General features: G+C 41.9%; 1 long non-coding RNA gene across 1 annotated transcript in view; it reads left to right on the top strand.

Annotated features, from left to right (window-relative positions):
* Positions 1 to 4,227: 4,227 nt before the first annotated feature.
* The window catches only part of LOC309542817, a 33,251-nt gene continuing 13,449 nt past the window's right edge, over positions 4,228 to 24,029 (top strand). The window contains exons 1-2 of the long non-coding RNA XR_014224456.1: positions 4,228 to 4,329; positions 9,358 to 9,425. This is a non-coding gene — a long non-coding RNA (uncharacterized lncRNA). The remainder of the gene's footprint in view (positions 4,330 to 9,357; positions 9,426 to 24,029) is intronic.

The following is a 24,029-nucleotide window of genomic DNA, read 5'->3' on the forward strand; positions in this document are numbered from 1 at the left end:
AGGGCAAAACAACTGGCCTAACTTCCTCTCTACCCTAAGTGTTAGTATGATGTAATCATTGGATCACGGGTAGACATTTCATAGGTTCTTAAGAATGGAAGTCAAGCATAAGCTTTGTAGTCAGTTGTGAACATTCCACACACCTTGAAGAATTAATGGATACTGTGCCAAAGCAAAGTTGGAGGAGAGTGGATCATGTCAGTGAATTTAGGGTATGTTCTTCCTACTGCTGCTGCCACCAAGCAGCTCCATTTTCCTTTATGGAGCCCATATCTTTCTCTGCCAGAAGTCTACTGGCAGATACTTTCCGAATGAAACAGACAGACTGCAATTAAACACTTCTATGTGGCTGAACGCAGTAATGTTATGAATACCCTGGGAAATATAAACAATCCACAAATGGGAATCACTTCCATTACATGATTCAACAATATGAATGCTTTTCAAGCACACGATAATAAAAAATCTATAAGATAACCCAACCACACTTTTATCTCATTAAAATGATTTTGCAAGAATACTGTGTTTCCGCCATACTTTTCTAAACTCGCTTCACTGAATGGTGTAAAGATAACTTACTTTCTGTTGCTCATCAGGGGACAGGTTGCAGATCAGTGGTAGAGCATCTCCCAGATTCAGTCCCTGGCATCTCCAGGTAGGGCTGGGACTATATCCTGTCTGAAAATTGGCTGCTGCCAACCAGGAATGATGTAAGAAGGCATCCATTTCCATTCTGACTCATCTTCTTTTCACACATCTCTGTTTCCATTCTGCTGCAGGCTGCCTTCCAAGAAAAACTATGATATTCAGCTTACTGGACAGCTAGCTGAAAGAAGAAAGTCTTCAGCAAATACTGAGAAGACAACAGAGATGACACCGGTTTGATATATACTGGGAGGGAGCTCCAAAGGGTAGGTGCTGCCCCACTAAAGGCCTGGTTCCAATGTTGTGTGAAATGGACCTCCTGATAAGATGGTATCTGCAAGATGCCCTCTCCTGCAGAGTGAATTGTTTGGTTGGTTATATAAGCTGCTGAGAGATCAAAGAGAATCAACAAGGTGGTTCTCTGTCATCTCTCACCTGGCACAGGTCAACCAAAGCAGTTTCATACTCAAATTCAGACCTGAAACTAGATTGAAATGGGTCTAAATAATCATCCCAAAATTGTTCTGCTACCCCCTTTCTTGAGCACTTTGCCCAGGGGAGATGTATTAGTAACTAGGTGCCAGTTGTCAGGTGTTTCTGGGTCCAGTGACATCCTCTTAAGGAGAGAATGGGCCATTGTCTCCATCAAGGCAGATGGCACCTCCCTCTCCTTCAACAAAACATTCTGAACTCATAGAGCAAGGGTTGAGGAGGCATGTGATAGTCCAAACCCCTGCAAGAAACCTGTCCTTGTTATCAGAATACAGTAACTGAAACAACACCGGACCAGACAGTGCTCTGGACACTTCCATTAAACCTATCTGCAGTGTCTAATTCTAAACAAATCCAAGAATTTTTACCCTCAAATCGCCTAGCACACATCACAGCGAGCTACCAAGTATACCATCAACTCCTTTCATTGCGAAGACCCCCACAAGAGCTTTCAAGTTCTGCTGGATGGCTACTTGAGGATGCAACAGTGGTAGAGAAATAAGCCTTTATCACTGCCACCACTGACACACTGCAGACAGAAAGATGTGCTTGCACCCATGTTCAGTCAAACTCATTCTGAGATGAGCACATCCTTCGTTCCACCCATTGCCATTCTTGCTTCGTTGTCTGCATCTCCGCAGAGTGCCAGGGAGCTCCATGGAATGCTTCTTCTTCCTTTTTGCCACAGGAAAGTCTGGATTGCAGAGATGCCAAGTTTCAAAATGTTAAAATTATTCTTTTTTGTTGTTGTTGCATACTTCACTTTAAAAAATGGCATCTGTTTTTCATAACACCACTAAAAATATTTTTCCACACTGCCCTGGTATGCTCCTTATGGAAATTACTATGGGATCCTTGGGAACTATGGACTGAGGTCACAGAAAAGGAAATGTTGCCATATTTATTATGTGTATTTAATAAAATGCTATATAAGTGCATTAAATATGTTCAAAAATATTTGACCCTGCTTCAGTCAAAATCATGACGATAAGCAGGGGCTGTTTCACTCCTGAGCATTCTTTTCTGAGATATAATTTATTTACTCGGTGGAAGCCCCTCAAATGAAGGGAGCTCGTGGCAGATGAAGGTGATAGACTACATGGGACTGGCTGAAATGACCAGCAGAATCCGTGACCAGGGGAAATAGACAGCGGATGAAGACTGGAAGAAATTTAAAATTTATCTCAAGAAACATTTTAAAATTAATGGATGCTAAAATGTTGAGGTTTTAGAAAAAGGGGATTACAGCTGTAAAAGATTAAGTAAAAGAAAAGAATCAGGGAAAATCTGATAAAACCAAGGGGCAGGATTTGCTGAAACAAATTTGGAAATTGGGATGCAGAAAGGGGAGGTATGGGGAAGTCGGTGAAGTAAGGTTTAAGAAAAAAGGATTTGAAATTATACATGTTTGTTTGTGTTTGTTTCTTTGTATTGTGTAATGTTTGTGTTTATAAAAATTGTGAAAAACTAATAAAATTTTTATTAAAAAAACACAAATGAAGGGAGCTCGGGTGGGTGAATATGGGCGACATAGCTGTTGCTAGAGCGCAAGGTTTTGCAATTTTATTCTCCAACTATACTGGCTGAAGTACTTTTAGATTTGCTCTAAGTCCTCCATGCCAGTGTATTTTGAAGATACTACACCACTGGGGATTCCATGCAGGCAGACCACTAGCGCCATCTTTTGGAAACGCCCCCCCCCTCAACCAGACGTCAATTCTGCCTTTGAAATCCTGGCAATGGCCAGGAAATTCCAGACGTATGGCAACCCTAGGATATACTGGCGTCATTTTATGTTGGCTTAAATTCACAGCTGGTGCAATGTTGCTGGCAGAGAGGCAAATATGGGTGCCACAGGGAACATATTAAGAAAGGAATGGGTTAAGTCCAAACTAGAGCCCCAATCCAAATTCGCCTCATGACTGTTTTGAATCAAAGAAAATGAGATTTGACCAGGAATCCCTGGTGCAAGCTCTGATGCAAGTTGCCTGAAAAAGGAAGGACAAACAGAATTATCTTAGTTATTTAGGAAAATTCATTCTAGAACTCATTCTATCAACTATGCAATAAGATGTCTAACATATTCTTGGAAGTTTCCTTTTTAAACATGTATTCTAGCTCTCTTCTCCCACACCCTCACAATGGACATTTTTTCTTTGCAGGCTTAGAAATTAGAAGGAATATAGTTGCACACAGTTTCCATGGTCTAGAGAATGAAATCTCTGCAAGAGGTGTGTCTTCCATACTCTCCCATCACAGGTGGCACCAGAAGGGGAGCAAGCACCTCCCCACACACAAACAAGGAGCTAACCTGCCCAGAGTTCAGGCGAGGAGATTCAATCTACAATATTACTCTTAGCAAGGCCATGAAATGACCCAGAACAAGGAAGGCTCCATTGTTCTTCTTGGAGAGCATACAAGCAAGCAAACAAAAAATTGGAAAGGCACAGTCTGAATTGACCATTAACATTCCCAAATCATAGAGTAAATCTGCTTCTGCTATTTCTTTGTCATTGTTTCATTTTTACCTTGGATCTGAATTGCCAGTTGCAGTTTTATCCTCTAGATCCTTGGAGACTTCAAGAATAAAAGAATAGAAGCGCTCTTCTAAAATTGTAAATAAACCCAGAAATAAAACTGTGAAACGTCTAAACTTCTATATCTTCTCCTATATTTAAGATGTGATATATCTGCAAAAATGTATTTTACAAAATAATTCTAGACATTGTTTGGATCTAAACTGTGATGAAACTACACTTGTGAAATAAAAATAAATAGCAACTTGGAAACTTCCAAGAGTCTTCAAATGAGTCAAATGAAATCTAGTCCAAATAAAGTCGACAAATTAACTTTTAACCACTAAATTTAAGAACTGTCATTACATCACGAGGAACTCCCACAGTAAAGTTTACTTTTTATACACATTCCTGTCCCACCTAGCACCAAAGACAGAATAACATCTATGTTTGCATAATAGTGCTGCCCATGTATGGTGTGAACATTGGCTGTTCTGTCATGTCATAGTCTAAAGTATGCTCTTTGATGAAGCCTTGCAGAAAGAGATAGACATTCATTGCATAATGGTTACAGGGAAAGGTTAATAATAGATAGCTCTCATCAGTAGCTTTCCCCCTGGAATGCAAGGAATCCTCTCAGGATTGATGTGGAGGGATGTCAGACTATATGAGCAAGGTAACAACAACGGTATGAATTACCTTACAGCAAAGAAGCAGATATTTCTTTAACGCAGAATGATGGCTTCTTGGCTTTATTTGTTTGCGTGTCGAGGTCCCCAAGCCACCCCCCAAATAACTCACAACACACACTTAATTTTTGTTTAAGGTTTTTGGCATAATTTTGGCCACAACTTTATTTAAATACAAAACCGTGAGTGGTTGTTTAGGCATTGGTTAAGACTATCTGTCCTCCCGCCTGGGGACAGAACTGACTTCCGGGCACCACCGAAAGACAGTGCGGGGGAAAGCAAGTCGGGGAGAAATGGAGCTCAGTCACAGACCCTCACTTCTCATCCGCATGCTCCCCGAAGGCTTGCCGGCCCTAGTCCCATTCCAGGGATTGGACGAAAAGATGGTAAGCCCCAGGATTCCTTTAACGGAATTCCCTTTCCGCAGCAACCATGGAGGGGCAGGCCCAGCCTATCCTAACCCCTCCTCCACCAATTTATAACCAATGCCTAACCGCAACCTTACAAGTTGTGACAATTTGCTACGCAGTAGGCAAAAACCAAATGGCCCAGCCAATCAGCCAGATGGACAAAATTCCTACCAGGCCCCTGCCCCAATGGCAGACGACCCCATGGCAGGCATCGCAAGGTCAATGCAACAACCCCTTACTCAAGGGCGGGTGGGCGGGTGATCCGTTGCACGCAGCAAAGAGAAAGCTCCAGGCTGCGTGCAGAGTATTTAAACATTTTACCCCTCCCACCAAAATTGCAACATAACTTTTACCCCAGCAACCCAGTGAACCAATCACTGCCCCAGGCCATCTTTAGAGACCGTGACTGTTAACAGAGGGGTGGCTCAGCAAACCCCACCGCAACACGTGCTCTCCATGAAGGAGAACACGCTTTGTCAAAGCTCTTAACTTTCCTAAATGAGGAATGCACATGTTGGCATGTATGTATATTTATATACAAGTTACATTACTGTGGTGTCAGTCATTGGACAGTTAAGGGCTGAAAGAGTGCTTGTGTTGAATTCTGAATTATTAAATTTCCTGAAATTTTATTTCGTAGACTGTGTGTGTTCTTAAAACTCAGTCATACGAGTTGAGCAAGAGCAGCAATGTATTGGGACAGACAATGAACAGAGCATAGTGAAACATAGGCTGGGATGGGAAACTTTACATGCTTGTTTCTTCTTGCCCTATTCATACATAAAGTTTGCATGCGAGCAGCAAGCCCAAATACAGCGTGTATGTTGGGTTAGTTGTATTAGTGGACACAGTTATTCAGGTCAGAACCGCCACATTCTTGGGCATTACTGATTTTAATGCAGCATAAGCTTTTGTGGTTTATTATAGCCAACTTCTTCCAAGAACCATTCACATTTCTGGACCTCTCCCCCTCACGTGCAATTTGTGTTAGTTTTCATCAAAGGAACATTGTAGAATGGCAATCTAGAAATTTCTAATCCAATAATACAGAGGTTTCCAACCTTTTTGAGTCCATGCTCCCTTGACCAACTATATTCTTTCTGCAGGTCCCCTGTGGGGCTGAGAAATGCACTCCAGGTCTCAGAAGCCCAGTTATGTCACCCCTTTCCTGCAGAGCTGGCAGCCCCTCACCCCTTTTCAAACACCCTCTCTTGTGGAGGGTTCCCTCAGCCTCCTCTCCTCTCCCTTCTCCTTGGGAGTCCTCTGGGCAGCCACTGCCCCTGGTTTCTGAGAACCTCCTCTGCCCCAAAGAAAGCTACCTCCTCACACCGCCCACCCCCCTGGGCCCTGGGAAGAGGATGGTCCCAGCCTTAGCGGCCTGACAGAGACTGGCCAAAGGTGAATGTGAGGCCAGCACATTGCTCACTTTTGGAGGCAGCAGTGGCAGCAGTGGATACCGCCAGTAGGGCTGTGCCATAAATCACCATATTGTTGAATACCGGTATTGAAATAACATCGTGATAAGTGTTTCAACAAGGCAATATAGCAGTGAACAAACAGTGGAGACTTAACAGCTTCCAAGGGCTAGCTTAGCTGAACAATGCTTTGCAGATATTTTGCAGGCACAGGGTCTCCAGCTTTGTTTACTCTTTTCCTTCTCCCTCCTAATTGATAAGAAATGACCATAAGCCCTTACACAAACCAACAAACTGCTTTCAGCTTCACTTGTTTCTTTCCACTTAAAGGTGGACCCCGTTAAGTCCAGTTGCGAACGACTCGGGGGTTGCGGCGTTCCTCTCGCTTTACTGGCCGAGGGAGCCGACATTTTTCCACAGACAGTTTTTCCGGGGCCTTGTGGCCAACATGACTAAGCCGCTTCTGGTGAAACCAGAGCAGCTCATGGAAATGCCGTTTACCTTCCTGCTGGAACGGTACCTATTTATCGACTTGCACTTTGATGTGCTTTCGAACTGCTAGGTTGGCAGGAGCTGTGACCGAGCAACGGGAGCTCACCCCGTCACAGGGATTCAAACCGCCGACCTTCCGATTGGCAAGCCCTAGGCTCAGTTGTCTCTAGACCACAGTGGCACTTAGAGCTCAGCTAATTATGTTGTGCCTGCTAACAATCCAGAAGGGACACCCCATGGCTAGACAACAAAAGAGGCAAAGTAAACAAAGAACTGAAAAACACTTCTTTCTTCCCTCACCAGCAAAAAAAAGAGGGGGAAGAGTTATTGTTTTTATTTTCTGGTGGTGCTTATGTTGTTGGTTCCACGTAAATAGCTTTCCTCCATATTAAAAAAGGCAGGCTATTTTTTAAAAAAAATTAAAGGGGACTATCTTTTTGCTTGCTTGTCCTCCTTCCGTCCCTTTGATAAAAAGGGGGATATTGGTGGGATGAGGGCTTTGGGGGGCTCTTCTGGGGGGGGGTGGAGGGGGTTTAGCTGGCTGCCTTGTGCTGAAATGGGAGGTTGGGTACTGTGTGAAAATGAGGGGAGGGGTGTTTTTCAGTAAGCAATGGAAGCAAATGTGTGTCTACTCACAAGCAAGCCCTACTGAATTTAATGGGGCTTACTCCCAGGAAAGTAGAAGTAACTAGTCATTAATGTGCCTTTAAAATGGGACCAATATTATAAATGAAACATATATGTTTATTATATATATTTGACACAGTGTGTGGTGTGTAGTTTACCTCACGATGGAGCCATATCTTTTCCCATTGTCTTCTTCTGGTATCTATGAGCCTGGATAGTGTCGGTTGATAATAGTCTACAAGGCCATGCTGTTAGGCTACTTCTGCTTCAAGCCCCTCCTCGTCTTGCTCAATAGTGCTTCTGTTTTCTGCTGTGAAAAGTTGGAGGGGTTGCTTTCGGCAGTTCTCTCTCACCTGAAAGTCTGTTCATGAGTTTTCCCACAACGACAACTGATGAATGAATATCCATAACATTATGGTGGACACAGATCGTGCAGGCTTGCACCTCTGGATCATCTCTGTGGTGGATATTATCCATGGTTACTGGCATATACGATAAACAGCATGAGGGAAATAAACAAGAAAGCAAGTGGGGCGCTTGACTGAAAACAAATGTTTTCACTGGACTAGAGGATAATAACTTTCTATAGTACATATAAAACATGAATCACTAAGATCTTAAGTGGAGAAAGTTTATGAGAATGCAGTCAGATGATGGGAAGATCTTTTGAACTGAACAATGCTTGGGAGCCCTTGCATTTTCCAAGCCACATTTTTTCCTACATTACAAATCTTGTTGAAAAGGTCTGTTTTTCCACAGGCAGAATCTTTCATTCTTCAGTACCGTTTGCCAAATTGCAAGCTATGATATAATTAATCCCTAGGCTTGTAGTGGTTTCTAACGGACACATTAGCCTACATTTGGTGAGCAGCTAGATTGCATGCCTGCATAGTATTTCCTCATGCCAGTCGTGTCCATTTTATTTACCTTGAGTAGTGAACTGCTGAAATTGAAACCCCCCCCCCCAATTTCTCAAAAAATGTCTTCCCCTGCAAAAGCAGCAGAAAACAACCTTTCTCCCTCCTCTATATGATAGCCATGTTCAAATATATAAAAGGATGTCACATAGAGGAGGGAGAAAGGTTGTTTTCTGCTGCTCCGGAGAAGCGGACACGGAGCAATGGATCCAAACTACAAGAAAGAAGATTCCACCTAAACATTAGGAAGAACTTCCTGACAGTAAGAGCTGTTCGACAGTGGAATTTGCTGCCAAGGAGTGTGGTGGAGTCTCCTACTTTGGAGGTCTTTAAGCAGAGGCTTGACAACCATATGTCAGGAGTGCTCTGATGGTGTTTCCTGCTTGGCAGGGGGTTGGACTCGATGGCCCTTGTGGTCTCTTCCAACTCTATGATTTTATGATTCTATGATTCTATGAAAAGAGGCTACTACTTTTCTGCCTCTTTCTCAAGGATCATTTTCTTTAGAACCTTGGCATATATGAGATTTAGCTTACTTTACCAACGTGAAGTAATGCCAGGTGGCCTATGGTTTTCCCCTCCTCATTAAACGTTTCTCCAGTGATTTTCACCCCCGCCCTCCACTGACTGTTTGTGTTCATGATATGAAAAAGCCTCATGAGAGAAGTTATCTCGTGATGTCTTTCCCTAAGCTTTAATGGAAGCAGGGGGAGCTAAATAGGTTGGATACTAAGGGCCTAAGAAAGGTAAAGATACTGTTCTTGGGGAAAAACACATGATGGGCTCTCAGGCACATAGTGGGTAGTCTTCTCACCTTCCTGTGCTTACAAGAAAAGTCCAGCTGAGGTTGCCACGGGTTTCTCCAGACAGAGTGAATGGACATTCAAATGGCAACCAGTGTAAGTGTAAAGTGATGCATGTTGGAGGGTAAAGAAATCCTAATTTCACAGATACACGAATGAGATCTGAGCTGGTGGTGACTGAGCAGGAAAGAGGCCTTAGGGTCATAGTGAATAGCCCAATGAAGATGTCAACCCGGTGCATGGCCGTTGTGAAAAGGCAAATTCCTCGTTGGGGATCATTACAAAAGGATTGAAAATAAAACTGCCAATTTCATAATGCTGGTTTATCCATTTATGTTACGGCCACACTAGGAATACTGAACATTTCCCAGCAAATGGCAACCAAAAGGGACTGCAGCATCTCCACAATGAAGTCATTGGTAAGTGGAACATTTTGGTTTTTTAGTTTTTAAAAAAGGTAAATAAGTGGGGACATGACATGATTATGCAAGGTGTGGCAACAGCAGACAGAGAGAAGGGTTTTCCCCAGTTTCATAATACTAGAACAGGCATAGGCAAACTCGGTCCTCAAAATGTTTTGGGACTACAACTCCCATCATCCCTAGCTAACAGGACCAGTCGTCAGGGATGACGGGAGTTGTAGTCCCCAAACATCTGGAGGGCCGAGTTTGCCCATGCCTGTACTAGAACCCAGGATCATCCAGTGAAGCTGAATGTTGGAAGATTCGGGACAGACAACAGGAAGTACTTCTCCCCATAGTGCAGATCTTCCCACAAGATCTAGAGATGATTGCCAAATTAGATGGCTTTAAAAGAGGATTAGACAAGTTCATGGAGAATAAAGCTATCAGTGTCTAATGGCCATATTTGCTATTTCCACTGCTGGAGGCAGAATGCATCTGAACACTAATTGCTGAGAATGTCAAGGGGGGGGAGTACATTTGCACTCAGGTTCTGCTTGCCTACTTCCCATAAGCATCTTGTTGGCCACTGTGAAAATAGGATGCTGGAATACATATGCCTTTGGCCTGATCTCCTTTCGGAGACTTTTTAAAAACTCCAAACTGCTGCTTTTAATTGATATTTATATTGCTAGTTTTCTGAGTCTGGTCTTTAATGGGCTACTTTCGCTGTCTGTTTTCCCAGTTATATTATTATAATCAGCCGACGCTGTACTATCTGCTGCTGTGGTGATTTTTAGATGTGGTTTTGTTGTATTTTAGATGCCGTTTTTCTTTTTTGATGATTTGCAAATGTTCCCACAGATTTTTTTTTATAACAGGTTGGGAACTGCTTTGATAGCAGCAATGCTGTAAGGCAGCCTAGAATTACAGAAACATTGTTGAATTGATGAAATGATGATCATGATGACGGTAATAATAATGATAATAGCTGTATTATTTGAAACAAGACAAAGAATTCTCTTGGAAGTGTCACTGCCCAGCTAATCAGTGGCATTTTGCAGCTGCTCATTGGATGTGAATGAATGAGCCTCAGTAATAAAAGAGCAAAAAATAAGCAGTGCAATTTGTATATATGCACTCGTAAATGTTACTTTGGCTATCTGGAGAGAAGGCACGGAAAAGCAACCAGATGTACGATGATTAAATGCAGGACGTTTGGCACATGCAAACATTTTTTGGCCCCCATTCCTGCGGGGACTGGGCCTGACCTACAGACAAGCTGCCTCCCGTGGAGCTGGGGCCTGTCCCTCTTTTATGGACATTTCTCTGTGCTGAATACAGCTGAACGTTCCATACAATACGCTAGTCATGAAACTGAATCCTTTCCAGTGGAGTGTCATAGGTGCATGAGTTCAGACGAAGGAATTTAAACACAAACCAGAACTGCTCACGACGCATTAGGGGAACAAATACACAGCCGGGACCTATCAGGCTTTTAATGTTGACGCAAGCTACCTTCAGTGTTTAGAGTTCAGTTCCCAAATATTGTGCAACACAGAGCATCTGCCTAACCTAGGTTTGCGTAGAAGAGATGAAAGAAAGGGAGAAAATAGGTTTACCTTCATAACTCTTAACCTAATCTGGAATATGATTTGCAACAAGAAATACCCTGCAGCTATACATCAAGGTTCTTAATTTGCTTTTTAAGGAGGCTTGCTGTTTTTACTAAAAATGGATTGAGAGTAAACAAGGGGCCGAGAAACAAAGGCAATCAGCAGACTTATCTGCTAATTCTATTTAATGTCAAAAGAATTATATTTTGAAAGTATTTTATCAGTATCAGTATCAAACTTTGTTTCGGTCACAGACCAGCATAAGATAAAACATATGGAAAGCAGTGAAAGTAGTTTATTGAAAAACTGCTTTTGCAAGTCAGAAGTTACTATTTATATTAATGAATATCAGTGAAGATGGTTTTTGGAACACAAAAAGTTCAAAAGTTCGTCTTTGTACAGGAACAGCCTTGTGTTCAGGTTTCCCCTATAAGAGGTTGTAAGGGAACTGAAATAAAGTAAAGAGAAGCATTCCAGTCTTTTTCAAAAAAAGATAAGTTGGACTCTGATGCTGTGCCACTCCTGATTTGGGAAAGTTGCAGTACATAATCAGGTCAGGCTGCAATCCACCCTGACACCTACTTGAAGAGGGAATTGCAGATTGGGGAATGTCCTGCTGTAGCTTTCTGTTTCTTACTTTAAACACAAGTATTAATTTAGCAATAAATGAACAAAAAGAATGAACCTTTGTAAAAAAAACCAGTGGCTTAATTTACAGAGGAAAGAAACTGTTCAGTTTTCATTGTAGAATTCTCAATGAAGAGACATAACTACCAAATAATTAGTTGGAATGTACAACTGTGGAGTTCTAGCTTTTTTTAAAGGGAAGTGTGTGTAGGATGATGACAGCAAATGGAAAGCATGGCCAAGCATCCCTAGGGACAAACCAGTTACCTCAGAAAGCAAAACTGCATCCGGGCTCAGGATGCAGTTCCAAATTTAATTTCATTTCAGGAGCAGATGACTGGATTTATGTCGTTTCAACAGTGAATTAAATGAAGTGAATCAACACATCACCAGAAAGGTGCAATTAAACCTCCCTTGCAAGCATGTCCATAAAGTTTTCTAGAGCTATTTGAATATATCGTTCAGATTTAAACAATGGGCCATTTTATGGAGGTTTGCTACCAACTGTATCCTGAACAAAGCTGAAGCCAGTGGTGGCTTCCTGAAGAGTCTGTGTGTATGGTCCATATTTACAAATGTTATCACATTCACATACTGCATGCTTAGGTATACCCCTTAAATCATCTTCATGTGTCCTAAAACATAATTTATTTGGTAAAGCATGTGTCCAGTCATAAAAGTCTCTGTTAAGAAGACTAATGATGCAAATAAATGCTGGTAAAAGTGTGCTTCATTACCTACATCAGAACATCCCTTCTATGCCACTTGAATCAAGAGAACTGGACTTTCCACTCTTGCATTTGCTGAAGAGTGGTTTGTATTGCTCTTGGAGATCAGAATTGAAGGCCGGTCCCCATGTCCTATAATGCCTTATCCATGTGAGAGAAGGCAGAAGGAAGAGTCAAGTCTGACTTCCATTCATTAGAAGCTCCACCTCCTTTCCAAACCATAAAGTCTTCCAATACTCCAGAAGTTCAACTTGCACAAAAAAACCTAATTTGCTTGACATAAAGCTGCAATTGCCAAAGGGCAGGTGGGCAGCCTTTTTTTTATGTAAAGAGCTACATTTGCTTGCAGGTAATCTGTCAAGGGCAGGGGTCAGCAAACTTACTGCGCCTCGGGCCACTGTCTCCAACGCTGATCGCGTGGTGGGCTGGAGGGCGGGGGAGTGCGTGCCCATACGCATGTGCACACGCTATTTCCTGCACACTTCCAGATTGGAGGAGCACCGGAAATAGCTTGTGCGCATGTGCACGGGCCTCCTCTGACCCGGATGTGCACCAGAAATAACGCTTGTGCATGTTCACAAGCTATTTCCAGTGGTCTTCCAACCCGGAAGTGGGCAGCGCTGGTAAGAGTGGGTGGCGGGGGTTGCCATGGGCCGGGTAAACGAGTCCCTCGGGCCTTATCCAGCCCGCGGGCCTTAGTTTGGGGACCCCTGGTCAAGGGCCTCACACTCACTGTGGGCCAGCGGTGTGTGGGATGAGTGAGTGGGGCTACCCCTTATTGTTTCTTTTTCTGCCATCTTTTGTATCTTTCTTCCAAGAGTGCTCCTTTTTCTGTCTCTCTCCTTCCCTGCACTGCATGTAAATGAAGTATCTCTCTCTCACCTCCCCAATTAATCAATACATAAAGTCTATCCAGAAATGTATTTTGTATGTTCCTGATACTGAGTTTGTTCAGATTGGTTCAGCAATGTATTATTTTAATGTGAATATATATATATATATCTCAGGTATCACATTTTCCTCCAGATATTAATCTGCAATGGCGCTACAATCCAAGGATAGCATTAATTATTTCTTGATGGTGTTTTGATTATCACAGATACAGATCGTCACGAGAATTCCAGAGAGCATTTGTTAAAGTAAAACAGGAGAAAAATCTAACTTCTGTATTTATTTTACTTTTAAATGTTTGTTTGACAAATATACCACTTTTCGGGGGGGGGGGGGACTCTCTAAATCAGTGATACCCAAAGTGGTGGTCCACAAACCAGTGCCAGTCTGCAAGCCATTGGCTGAAGGTCCCTGGTAAATCTACCACAATCCAGGTCTGGTGGGATGCTTCATGAGTTCCTGGCACATGGTGGTGATGATGGGGAGCAGGAATTGCCGGTCCACCACATTTGTTAGTTTGAGAAGCACTGCTCTAAATGGTTTACATAGAGTTGGGGCTTGTCTTTTGAAATGATAACTCTCAAGTTATGAGAAGGCACATAATAGTTTACTGTGAAATTTGGGAGTTGCCTGCGGTCACAATGCGGTAGTAACAAAATTTGAGACAGGAGGTTTTAGTAAACATCTGTTGTCCTTTGGTTTGGATTTGAAGCCAGATACTAGTGCAGCTGTACAATATGTCTTAACCAGCAAACTGCTCAGCACAGATGCATTTCTGAGTCAGATAATGAACACTTGAAGTAGAATGCTTGATTGAGGAGTCACAGCTGAGCTTAGCAAAGAAGAGGGTTCCATAGGGGGAACATCATACAGCAGGAAGATGGAAAGGTGTGGGGGTGAGCAAGGAGAGGATGGAGGGAAGTGATCTGGTTAAAAATAAGTTCATTCCAGGATCTTTAAAAATCCCAAATGAGAAAGTAACCAGATTTCTGAAGAGCACAGTCCATGTGTCACCTAGGGATGGGGGAGGAATCTGACTCATTTTGCATTTAAAGACAAACCTACCAGTTCCACACTTTCCAAAACAATATGCATATTGAAATACAGTTATCTGTTGAAATTTCCATGTCTTCGTTTTTTAAAAATGCTGCAGCCAAATAATGTATACAAAAATGTGTGTGCCAAAGCAACATGTGCATAAAAATGCATATGATAGTGAACAAAATGTACAAATTGTATTACATTGGGGGAAATTGTTTTGCAAAAATGTGTATGTTAGACAAAACTGCATACAAAAATGTATTTATTAAGAAAAATATGCACTAAAATGCTGATGGGTTTTTATGAGGGATAGAAACAAGACATTTTGCTGCTTGAGGCAGAGGAATAAATGGAATCTCCTTCCCTTCCCTCCCAAATCACGGTCCACAGTATTATTCAAGAACAACCAAGTCCTGTAATGGGCAGTAATACAAAACAATCAAGTAACTAAGCATTTGCTGCCCTTTTATGACACCCAAAATCAGATACCTGAGGTGGCTGCCTTGCCCCAGCTAATGGTAGGGCTGGCCTTGACTTGGGTCTTGCAGTAGAAAGGATTTACTTTTCATTTTAAGAAAACATGTGGATTTGATATGCCACAGAAGGACAACTGTGAATGAAATTCAAGTCTGTTCTCTATGGTCTATCACAATGGATCACTGTTTGATTATGTGGTTGGCTAAAGTAACATGACCATACCACATATCTCAGATGTCCAAACAGCACAAAGCACCCTCATACCAATGTCTTGTTCTCAGTTTTTTAAAACTTTTTGATATTTTTGCAGTTTACTGAGAAGATACGCATTCCAACCTTAAGGAATGTCCCAAAACAGAATTGGAATTACATTATGCCGTTCTTTCAAATGAATGTAAAAGAAAGCAGCTCAAGATAATTTTACTTGTTTTATGCCAGCAGCTTCTTTTACCAAGGTGTTACGCTTTTGTTTCAAGGTAAAAATGTCAGCAGTGAACCTTTACGGAAAAACAGCAGTGCTGAGAAGTGAAAGCTGACACTGCATGGCCTCAAAAATTCTGCTGAGTATTTGAGGTTTCCAGGATTTTAAACAAACAAATAAACACAAACTCTAATAGCCAACTGCACACTATGACTGGTTCATTTAGGGTGGCCAGTTATGCATTGCCAAAACAAAGAGAAAATGCATCACCAAAAAAAGAGGACACAGATTTGCATAACATTTGCACATGCTACTTAATATATGTGGCTGGAATATTTAGAAATGATTACTGGAACTGAAATTGAAATGCTTATCAGCATGGTGGGGAGTACAGTGAGCTGGATGCCTGCTCAGTCTGCTGTCCAGCTTCTGTCGATGGGCAACTTCAATATCCTTATTCTTTCTTCTCTATTATCATACTTTAAGTTTTACCTGGGCATAGTCTAGTGGCTAGCCAGGTTGAAAATGTTTGAAGCTCCCTGTCTAAAAATCCTTCAAAGGCTTCTCCCAGCTTTCTGGCACCAGCTTCACCCATCGCCCAGTTCTTCTCCTTGCCTTCCAACCTACACTGTCCTTGGTCATCAATTTCCCCCACTCACTTTCCACTTTTGAAAGGGACAAAAGGGACAAAAGGGAAAGGGACAAAAGCAAATCATATTTAAAAACTTTAATAAAGACAGATCTGTTATCAACCCAGTTACTCTTTCTGAGGCATGTCTCTGGGACATGTATTTTGTTTCATTTATATCTCCCAGAAACATTTATATCTCTGTTATATTGAGAGTAGAAAGCTTCTAGTCAACAAGTTCACGGGGGAGGAAGTGATATGTCAAGACAGTATAGCAGGACTTTTCAGTTAGAACACAAAGACCAGCATATAGTATATTATTTATTTAACAGCATTACTAAGCTGTTCTATACCACCACATCCCTCAGATCTGATCTGGACAACTTGGGTGTCTTCAGATCTTTATTTCTTTTTTAATCATCCGAAAGAGGTTCCCATCTCATAATAAGCATAGGAATGGTGTTTTGCCAATGAAGAAAGCATTTCCTAAGTGGGGTTAGGCAATTGTGCTCTCTCCAAGAGCAGAGTTTCTGGGTTTAAAAGTATGTATAACATATGGAGATGTGAGTGAAGAATGACCTTGAAAAGAGAAAGGAGCCCATTTTGCTGCCTGCAGCCTATTTTGGAGGGATTACCTTTGATACTAGGAAGCAGGACTAGATCAAGGCATTTTGCTGCCTGAAGCAAAGAACAAAATGGCGCCCTCTCATTCCATACACAGATGTGGACCAGATTGGCAGTTGCATCAACCCTGTGGTGGGATAGCCTTCTTTGCGTGGCTATTCCCTCCCCCCCCCACAGGTGGAATAAATAAAGACAACGGACACAGAAAATCTTGTGCTGTTCCACCTGAGGTGGCTACCTCACTTTGCCTCATGGTAGGGCTGGCCCTGCTGAGAAGTGATGCATTGTTTCTGCCTTCCCGCTTTAATTGAACTGTCAGTCATGGTTTTCACAAACTTCAGGGGTGTTCTGGATTCTCACAAGAATCATGAGACTGTTCATGCATCAGAAAGGCAATTGGCTCCCAATATTGGCAAGTCCTAAACAACTTGGGGCCTGGACACCTGAGAAAATGGGGAGGTTCTTATAGCTGTGCCATCCTTAGTCTGCTATATGACCATGTGGAGAAGAGCCTCCATGACTATAATACCCCAGCTTTGAGATATGGCTGGCACCCACTCATTTGACCTTTCGATGCCAGCTGAAGACATGGTGATTCACACAGGCTTCTGGTGGACTTCAGTGCCAATGTTGCTGTAAGTTCTGCCTAGTTGGTTGTAACTGTCCACCTTGCTTTTAGTTGTACGAACTCTGTAGACTTACTTTAATGTGTAGCCCGCTTCTGAATTGCATTTGCAAAGACGAAGGGATAAGAAGTGTTTTAAGTAGAATTAAAGTTTTGCAGAGAACAAAGGCGAGATGAGTGTAGTGCATAAGAAATGAATGATCTAAATAAAACAGGTCCTGTGTAATGTCAGTGAACATAAAAATGTAACAGAGATGATGTCAGCCCAACATTAAGTAAATTTGCTCACAGACAGGATTTTGATACCATTAGAGCTTAGGGAATCCAAGAGGACAGCAGTGAGTCATCATGTTAAATATGGTGACAATGAGTTTAAGAGGGGGAAAGGGAAACTTCCTTTTTAGATTGCTAAGAGATTTAAAGTGGGAGGAAAAGTAATCCCAGAGTGTGAGCCATAACAAACTCTAAAAGGGAATATTGAGAAATGTTTATACAATGAATTTTTTTTTGATGATTAACTTCTGTTTAAAACTAAACAGTCTCATCATGGTGAGAGAATAGAAGCTTTATGTTGAACTGTATCTATTAAAAAGAACACTATGGGATATAAATTCTTACTAACACTAGTCATCTGGGAACTGTCTCAATAAAAATATTAAATGTTTCACATTATGAAGGCCATATAAGGCATATTTGCCAGTTTAGCCACCCATTAGGCCAGGGATTTGCCCCCCCCCCCAAATGTTGTTGGAGTGGAACTGCCCCTATCTTGGCCATTGCCCATACTGGCTGATGGGAGTTGGAGTCAAACAACATCTGGAGGGCCACAGATTTCTCATGACTATACTAAGCTCTGTATCTCGCTTCTGAAAAGAATATACTCACAGTCCTCAGAAACTGCATTTCACCAGTAGGAAAAATCAGCAAATGAAGAAAACGAATCATATCTCAATGGCCAAAAGTGTGACATGGGTGAGATTCAGTCCCAAAAGCTTTACGGTTTCTTCCAGAGGACTCTGGAAATGTTCGTTTCTCACAATGCATACTATCAGTTACTTTGCAGTCATCCTGGCCATACAGGTTTTGCCCATTTTTTAAATGCTACAAAGCAGTGCGATTTCTGTGTTGCAGAAACAATAGGAGGAGAGTATATCAGACCTAGAGGCAATGGTGTCCCAACCACGTCAACTATGAAAAGCTATAATCTTTCTCTTGTCTCAAGGAGGTCACCACAGTGTACATGGAAATGGAATGAGAAATACAAGAGCGTGCACACTGCAGGTGTAGAAAAGAAATCTACACCTCATGGGTGTGTTTCCTTTTCTTTTTACCATAATGTAGCAAACAAATATAAAAGCACAGCTAACAGCCTGCAGTGGGATTTTCTTTCCATTAATTTCAAACAGATCAGTTGTGAACATAACGAGAAATGCAATGTAAAGTATCTGGGAAATCCTTTGGGGTACAGAGTCTTATCCAAATGAGATCGCACTCTTCATCCGCAATCTTCCATCTGTTGAAGTGTGTTTCTCATTATGGTTTTGTGGAATTTCCGTTTACGGTAAGTTTCAGACTGTATTGGGGTGAGGTCATGTTGTTTATTTTGAATGGCTCCTTTATTAAAGAAATCTAATCCAAGAGCACCCTTAGAGAGCATTTGGAGCAACAGGATATTAAATTAATCTCATCACAGCCTTACAGAAAGTTACCTTTATAGTCTAAATGTACAGCTGCATCCAGAGTTTTGACATCTATAGAGACACAACCGTATTGCTCCATGCTTCTCCACTTCCCTGAGCATTAGGAAGTTCCAAAGACAGCTTTTAACAGAGTCGTTTTTGAAGAAAGAGTCCTGGAAACTAATGGTCTTATAATATCAATAATTTTACAACTCTACAAGTTGATTCTGGGGGGTGGGGGGCAGAGGTAGGCAGAGAGGCAGCCATCCAGACAGTTTTAAAGTATAACCTGCCCCTACCGCACATCATACCTTTAAATACCCTGCTCCCTCCTTCTTTCCAACTAGATGCAAAACCTAAGACCTCTGACCTTTCGCTGTCTGCAGTTCAAACACCAACTGTTCCTCTCTAGTCAAGCAGGTGGGCTGCCAGCTGTCAAAAACCACCAAGGCCAAGAACCTTGGCTGAAGATAGAATCTGAAATCAATGAAAGGTTGTGTGCGTGTCTATCTTTTAAGCACAGGAAAATTTTAATTGCACAATCCAATTCATATCTATTTAGAAGTAAGTTCCATTTAGCTTACTGGTATTCCAGTAAGTGGAATACCGGTGATGCCCAGATATTTTGAACTACAATATCCATGAGTGCCAGTCAGCATGGCTAATGGTCAGAGATACTGGGAGCTGTACTTCAAAATGTCAGGAGGGCACCAAGTTGGGGAAGGCTGCTTTAGTCTATTGTTGAATCACATTTTCCTGAACTAAGCTTTAGCACTGAAAACAGATGCCAGGGGCTATGACTTGGTACGTTGTGGTAGAACTGAAGCACTGTTTGTTAGAGATCACATGAGGTGAAATTAGTCTGTGGAGCAGTTGTCGTGAACCTGTAAAGGTGCTCCAAAGAGACCTCTCCATGCTGGTGGGAGTAGTGGGGATTCTGGACTCATTTAGACTTAGCCTTGGCATCTACTTTCAATGGAAGGACTCAACCCTGAACAAGGGAAGTAAAAATAGAAGAACATGTCCCCAAAGCAGACATAGAGTGAAATACTCTTGCTGCTGGGTAACTAGAGATCACTCACACAATATGGAACAGGGGAAAGGCTTCCAGATTAGAAGGTGGTGTTTCTAGACGGCTTTGAGCCCCATATCCGTTTTCCTAGAAATTATGAAGTTGAAATTAAGAGGTTGGGGTCAGGGCAGAAGAAAGGAAAGTTTCACTGATGGCAAGGGAGCAGGTTGTACTCCTCAAGGGATGTACAAGAGAGAGAAAATAGTGTCAGAAATATTATTGTTGTTGTTAGATATAGTAATGAGAAGGTCTTATTAAGCATAACAGTTATGAACATAATGAACTTTATTTTAGAGGAGAAGTATTTCTCAAGTCTTTAGCTGCCCACAGGTAGAGTCCTCTCAGAGTACATTTTGTCATATGCACAAAAGGAAATGTGAATTATCCCTACCCTATTCATGACTGTTGGCCTCCATCGCTTGTCTCCAAAGGGATGGCACAAAATGAAAAATATATGCTTGAATACTAATTTGGCCTAATGGACAGGAAATGTAGAAAGGTTATGAATGGAAAGTATTCAAAGTGAAAAACTTAGCAGCGGGGTATGACAGGAGTCTGTGTTTTAGATTCCAACGCTGAAATATTTATGGAAATATAATTTATGCAGTGGGATAGAAAGCAGAGGTTTCCAAGTTTGCAGATAATGCTTAATTCAGTCAGGTTAGCAAATAATGACATGTCAGATGGCCAATAAAGAGATTCAAAAGAAATAAAAGGTATGAACTGACAGGTGTCAGTTAAAAGTTTTAATCCTATAATTTTAAAAGTAACAAGCCATCATTGCCAGATTTTACTTTATTCAGAGACCCTATAATTAAAAGACAAATTTTCAAAGTAATTTCTACTGATTAGAACTGCCACAGCAACAAACTTGATATCTTCACACTTCATTCATGAATCTCCCTGGTCAATTCATGATCATGGTCAATTCATGATCTCCCTGTTTATTTGTTTTTACTGCCATAGGTAAAGGTAAAGGACCATTAGGTCCAGTCGTGACCGACTCTGGGGTTGCGGCGCTCATCTCGCTTTATTGACCAAGGGAGCCGGCGTACAGCTTCTAGGTCATGTGGCCAGCATGACTAAGCCGCTTCTGGTGAACCAGAGCAGCACACGGAAACGCCGTTTACCTTCCCGCTGGAAGGTTGGCAGGAGCAGGGACCGAGCAACGGGAGCTCACCCCGTCACGGGGATTCGAACTGCTGACCTTCTGATCGGCAACTCCTAGGCTCTGTGGTTTAACCCACAACGCCACCTGCATCCCTTTTTACTGCCATAGGGAACTACTAATTTGATCAAAGTAGTGCTTGTAATAAGGTATCTTCAATTTTTTCCTTGCAGGCCATTTTTCCAACTTAAATGGGCCTGCCTGGCCCAGCTATTAGTTCCACGGAGCCATGCCCAACCCTCAGAACAAATGCAACAGGATGGCATTGACATTGTCTGATTTCTTTGTAAAAATAAAATAAAATAAGAGTGAACACATGGCAACCCCAAAGAGATAGTGTGAAAAAACTTCTCACATCCTGATCCCTATTGATGGTAATACAGGAACAAATGGAATAGACTTTCTCTCAAATAAGGCTGCAGTCCCTACCCCACTTACCTAGAAGTATGCAACACTGAATTCAATTTCACAGCACTTAATTTCTTCACAGTTTTGTATGCTGTAAAAAAGTTAATGTGAATTAAACAGTAGAATACTGCTATGATCATAGCTGCACTGTGATCATGTGCCTAGAAACATTGTTGTGTGGAGAAAGTCAGTAGTGTGAACTACAATAAAAGAGTCTTTGATGCAGCCGAGTGACCAATACAGCTACCTCATAGCCTAATCCTTGGAGCTATCTAATTGGGCAAACCCATTAGATAAAGGAGAACAGTTCCTGTTGGGCCTTTCATCTTGGCCCGATGGTTCTGTCCAACACCCTTATTCTACAAAATCACATGATAAGTAGTTAGCTTTGTTGAACAGCTGGGTGAAACACTTCCATGTGAACCTTCACCCAAAATTCAAAATAAATATGACTGGACTGTTTTATTTACGTAGGTAAGATAAGCTATTGCAAGCTTTCACTTCCCCTCAAGTCCTCATTTCGTTTTACATTCATTAAAAAATACCAAACTAAACTTCAAAAGAGTCTTGAATGTTGAGACTACTGGAATCCTTTTTTAAGATGAAAACTTACTTAGGATCATGCAGAAGTGAGAAAAGTGTCTTCATTGAAATTCTCCAAAATGCAATGATTAAGTGGTTTCTCTGCACAGATCACTGGTTGTTGTTTTTTACTTGGAACAGAGCTGTCTTGTCTTCATCCCTCCTTTCAACAAGTGTTCCATGCTGTTCAGAGTTGGGAAAATCAGACATTCTATTCAAGAAGGGAGACTTTTTACACACACCTATCTGCATGCAGCTGGCACTTACACAAGTTACCCATATGGTAAACTGATGACACTGCTACCAGTTCTGCTACCAGCGTTGTCCTTTAGGGGGATGGTGGTCCAGGGCCTTCATTTATAGGTTCGGGGCCCCCAAAGAAGGCTTGGGTACATTGTAGGGTTAAGGGCCTGGTGACTGGTGAAAGCAGCAGTAGGTCAGAAGACAACATTGTGCTGAAGGGCAAGATCATGAACTTCAGATATCAGTTCTAAGTGAGCAAACTATGGCTGGCTGGCTGGATGGATGGATGGATGGATGGACCAGTCTGTATTTGGACCATAGCTATTTCACATGTGTTCATTCATACGTCCATTCCATTCTATTCTAGTTCTGCATTAATCTGAGTTTTTTTAATCCACAGGTAAATACTTATTTTATCACTAAATAGATATTTAAATATATCAATGTATGCACTTTTAAATACATTTTATCATAAATGCATACTTTCTTTTACCGTATTTTTCGCCCCATAGGATGCACCGGCCCATAGGACGCACCTAGTTTTTTTGGGGGGAAATAAATATAACAATTTTTATTCCCCCCCCCCAGGTCCAGGGCTGGGGCGGGGGAAGCCCGAGCTTCCCCCGACCCCAGCCCCCAGAACAGGCTGCTCTCCGCTAGCCGTGGGAGAGCTGCGCGACTTCACGCAGCTCTCCCACGGCTAGCGGAGGACTGCGCGAAGCCCAAAGCTTGGGGCGTGCTGAACTCAGCGTGCCCCAAGCTTCTGGGTGCAGGCAAGCTCTCCACTAGCCGTGGGAGAGCTGCGTCTCCCACGGCTAGCGGATAGCTTCCTGAAGCCTGGAGAGCGAGAGGGGTAGGTGCGCACCGACCCCCCTCACTCTCCAGGCTTCAGCGAAAGCCTGCATTCGCCCCATAGGACGCACACACATTTCCCCTTCATTTTGGGAGGGGGGAAAGTGCGTTTTATAGGGCGAAAAATACGGTGTTTTAATACATTTTGGTATGTTTTTTGAGCCAAGAATTCAAGGACAAAAGGTTTCGGCTATTTACATTTTCTCAAAAAGAGCTTGGTTTTGGATTTTCTGTTGCTGGTAGTCCCAGCAACTATACTGTAGTTCTTGTTTCAATTAGTACTTTGAAAACAGAATGCATTCAATAGTTTTCTGGTTTTATAAAGGATTCTGGGTGTTCCTTTTCCACTGGATTCTTTCCAACTGACGATTTTACAAAATTTGCAAAAGCGAGTCCCATACAATTTGTAAAGTAAGGGGAGATTTTGCTAAAAACGAAAATACTATTTGGTGAATAATATTGGTAAATACTGTTGTGGTAGGATCAAATGCCTCTGACAGTCATCTAGGCGCTAAAGATTTAAAATTATATTGAATCCAACAAAATCTTTATCAACAATTGTGGCCAAGAAGCCATTAACACTTTGCACCCTAAGCACCTTACAGCGAGGACTTTCTTCTTGGGGTGACTGCCCATGTACTAAGTTAATATGACCAGGTGATATAAACAGGTGATTTCAGTGGCATCCCCCATAAATGTGTCTGAGTGTCTCCTTTGTCCTAAAAGTCCAGCCAAGTCCAAGACTAGCAGCATCAAAGTTCAAGGCATTGGCAAGGATGCTTGCTCCACCCCACTGCTTAATAATAATAATAATAATAATAATAATAATAATATAATGTATTATTTATACCCTGCCCATCTGGCTGGGTTTCCCAAGCCACTCTGGGTGGCTTCCAACAGAATATTAAAAACAATACAGCATCAGACATTAAAAACTAAA

Source organism: Podarcis vaucheri, assembly GCF_965113315.1.
Source record: "Podarcis vaucheri genome assembly, chromosome: 1".
Lineage (NCBI taxonomy): Eukaryota > Metazoa > Chordata > Lepidosauria > Squamata > Lacertidae > Podarcis > Podarcis vaucheri.